This window comes from Schistocerca piceifrons, chromosome 5 (assembly GCF_021461385.2).
Source record: "Schistocerca piceifrons isolate TAMUIC-IGC-003096 chromosome 5, iqSchPice1.1, whole genome shotgun sequence".
NCBI lineage: Eukaryota > Metazoa > Arthropoda > Insecta > Orthoptera > Acrididae > Schistocerca > Schistocerca piceifrons.
The window spans coordinates 539,983,962-539,988,100 of NC_060142.1; the positions used below are offsets into that span (position 1 = coordinate 539,983,962).

General features: G+C 42.5%; 1 pseudogene; it reads right to left on the minus strand.

Moving 5' to 3' along the window:
• Positions 1–2,042: 2,042 nt before the first annotated feature.
• LOC124799704 lies at positions 2,043–2,170 on the minus strand (annotated as a pseudogene).
• Positions 2,171–4,139: the final 1,969 nt, after the last annotated feature.

Consider the following 4,139-nt stretch of genomic DNA (forward strand, 5'->3'; position numbering starts at 1 on the left):
GTCATTGCACGTTGCGTTTGTTCAGGATGGACGTCCGATGACACCCACTCAAGTTCATCGTTGAGTCATTCATTGAGGTTTTTTGTTTGTTTTTTGTTTTGTTTTTTTTACAGAGGACAACTACCCCCCTGACCGAACACGCCGGCTACTGTGCCGCTGTCCATTAGGCTATCCGACCACGACTCACGGCCACATCCAAACTACCATATGTCGTCAATGATGTGTCTACAACCTGTACTCGTACATCCATTATGTATATATTCCCGCCCAAGCGAGACATTTAACTTGAAAGTCGCTTGCCCGCTGTCGGCGGATAAATAGGATGCTGCAGCACCTGTGTTATTTCGAATTACAATGCAATGTTCCTTTGACTCTGCAATATCATATTTATCCACCGACACTGGGCAAGCGACTTTCAAGTTAAATGTCTCACCTCTAATGGATTTACGAGTACGGGTCGTAGGCCCGTGATTGACGACATATGGGAGTTTGGGTCTGGCCAAGAGCACAGATAGCCAAATAGTAAGGCGACCGCTCGAGAAAAACTGGAAATCCATGTTCCAGTCTCAGTCCGGCACAAATTTTCAGTGTTGTCATTCCATTATACAGCTGCCTGCCCCCATAGCTGAGTGGTCAGCGTGACGGAATCGCCGTCCTACGGGCCCGGGTTCGATTCCAGGATGGGTAAGGGATTTTCTCCGCTCAGGGACTGGGTGTTGTGTTGTCTTCATCATCATTTCATCCCCATCGGGCGCGCAGGTCGCCCAATATGACGTCGAATGTAATAAGACCTGCACCAAGGCGGCCGGACCTGCCCCGCAAGGGGCCTCCCGGCCAATGACGCCAAACGCTCATTTCCATTATACAGCTGATGGTTGTCAATATACGCAATTGTGAATACATTTCATGTATTCCATAACGGCTGTAGTCGCAGCAGTAATTCGGAATAAAACAGGCACTGCAATATCATAGTTCCCAGATTACCCCAACATACAAAAAGAAGCGGGCAGGGGACTTCAGTTTATTAATGTAGAGAAAGACGATTCAATACACCATTTTTCGTTTGCTTATTAAAACACGACTACAGGTTCCATTTTACGCTTGCATTCAGTAATGTTCGTCTATTATACTTCTGACAGATGATGAAATGCAATGTATTTTAAAATGGGTAGAGATACTTTTATGCGATTTAATTACAATTTCTAGGTTTCACATTTTTTTACTTCACTTGTACTACGAAACCACGCTTCTTCCCGAATCTCAAGATTCTAGACCAACGGCAAGTACCATATAGGTTTTGATGAGTGAGTTTGCGTGTATCAAAACATGTGTCATAAGTGACTGAATCTTTTGACTGCATTGACTTAGAGGCTTAAATTTTTTATACTACCAAGGCACCATAGACTTTAGTGTGTGACATACACTTGAACTTGATACGCCAATTTGTTCCAGGGAAAAAGGAGTCTTAAAAGACGGACAGACAGAAGAATAAAAAATGATTTTTCCCCTTTACTTGTACTGTGAAACCTTGCTTCTTCCGAAATTTCACGATTCTATCTCAACAGGAAATACTCCATAGGTTTTGATGAGTGAATTTTCGAGTATCAAAATGTGTGACCTAAATGGCCGTATCTTGCGACTGCATTGACTTAGAAGCTTACACTGCAAGACAAAGGTTACTCACCATGTAAAGGATCTCTCATGATCAACTTTATTAATCAGACAATCGATTTAATATCAATGACGAACCGCCAAGGGGTAGAATCGATGGCGAGACTGCCACAGATATGATTCGCGAGTTGAAGTGATAATCAGGTGTTCTTTCGTTGTGGCGAAATCTTTCAACGGAATTTCAATCTTCCTCCTACACAATGGGGGATGGTCATCGTATTAAAATCAAATATATTACTTAATTTATAAAGTGATACGTGGTATAAAGCTGATATATACAATTCGCCGGTGCTGCTACCTTCATAAACTTTGTATGTGCTGAGGCATTTGGTTACCCTTAGAGAGTTCGAAACTGAGGACGCATCTTGGAAAAGAGGTAGAGCACTCCGTCATGAGCCAAAAATTAAATTAATATTCTACTCCTGTGATGCAGAACATAGCAGATATTAAGCTGATAAGAACAGATTTTTTACCGGATGAGAGAATACTCAGAGGGAATTTAGCCTATGCCATACTATTGTACAGAATTTTCACTCTACGAATTAATAAGTACCGATACTTTACCGATGTGAAAACACGTGTATGCTCCGAATTCTTCCGTCTTCAGAAATAAAGCAATTAAAAGGGAAAAATCTACATTTCACATGAGAAACTGGAGGTGTATGGAAAACAACATCCCCATCTTAGATTGGGTAAAGTGGATTTTTTAAACTGGGGAGCCTATGCCAGTGCTGGAACTGCAATTAGAAATCTATGTCCAAGCCACGCCTGCTTGTCTTGTAGTGTGATAGGAGTTAGACACGCCAGCCTGTGGGCAGAGGTAGGCGTAGTCACATGGCTGCATCCGACCGGAAGCCGTGGCTTAGCTTGTCATGACCGGGTAGCTACAAAGAAAGGCTCTGGCAGGTTGGCTCTTCAGGTACATAATTCACTTGGTAAATAGCGCTGGACTACACTGGTCATTGGTAAATAGCGCTGGAGTACACTGGAGGCGACTGGCCAGTTTTTTCGTTTTGAGATGTCTTGTTGAAAGAGGCTAATAAGCGCTACACTCACGAAAAATATCGCGCGCTGTTTCTGTTGGCTAGAATGTGACTTGCGACTCATAAATAGTCAGTGTGTTTCATTCCCCAATGCTGTTGCTACATGACTACTGTATACAGGCGGCATGGGTTTATAGCAGGCATCATCCTTCCAGTAGCATCAATCGGCAAGTGTAAATACTACAACCAGTTCTCTCGCTGCTACTCTTCTTATAGGATGGACTGGTAGGGACAACTCCCCTATGGTTTATGTTTGATTGTCCATGTAGTTTATCGTGCATTTGAGACGTCTTTGTGAGTTTGCATGTTCATCATCAGCTTATTCTGCCTTTGGGAGTTCTTATGTGTGTGTGTGTGTGTGTGTGTGTGTGTGTGTGTGCCTGTACAATGTCACGGTCGCCATCTCCATCGTGCCACTGTTTCGTCTCTGTTCCACAGCTACCGCCACTACCGCCGACGCCACTGCCGATGCCTTTGTAGTTGATGCCTTCATTGGCGACATCATTACTGACACCGCTGACACCGACTGTGCCAACTGTCCATCAGCTGGTAATGTCGTCACCACCTTGCCTTCCCCAACCACACCTGTCCCTCCCAACACCCCTTGTGCAGGATATGGTGGCTGATGTACAGTGATCAATTTTCGTCCAAAGCGCTGGGCGAGTTCATTCGTTTGTTCGGAATGTGAGGCCAGCAGTGTCTGTAACCATACGGCTGGTCAGCGATGACAAGCTCGAGGCGCACGCCCTGCAATCTTTCTCAAACGATTTCACATAAACTATTCTTTAAAAAAATTTCATTTTTTCTTTACTTGTACCTTTATACGTCAGCCCATCATTTCGTTAATGTTTATAGTTATTGTGATATTGATGTGTAATTAAGAGACTGCGCGAAATTCTAAAAAGTTTGTAGTGAAAAATAGGAGTCACTATGATGTTGCGTTAGGTGCTCTTCACAAAATATGTTGCTGTATATGAAATTTAGGTAACATATTGAATTGGGTAGAGGTCTCTATCTGTCATCAATCTTGAGAAAATTGATCTGCCCTAGAACACTATTTTGTGATCGCGCCTCGCCAGTGACAAAACCAGAGTGAAATAGCCACTACATTTCTCATATTCCATAAACGCTTTGAGATACTGAAATGAGACTGTGGCAAATCATAGCATGCAAAGAAGAGAGTATTTTGCAATATAGTTATTATGTAAAACTTCATTTACCTTGTTATTCCACTAACTACAGACATTTTCAATAAAAGAATGCCATTTTTAAGCGCCATCGATCGCTGGTGAAACGAGAAATGTTATGGGTTTTGGAACAACATAAGTGAAGACGTTACACGTTTACTTTGTGCCAAGAATCTGTGTTTTTATAACCTACTGACCTTGCTTTTCCCCACTTAATAAACTTAATAAACTGCTTTTT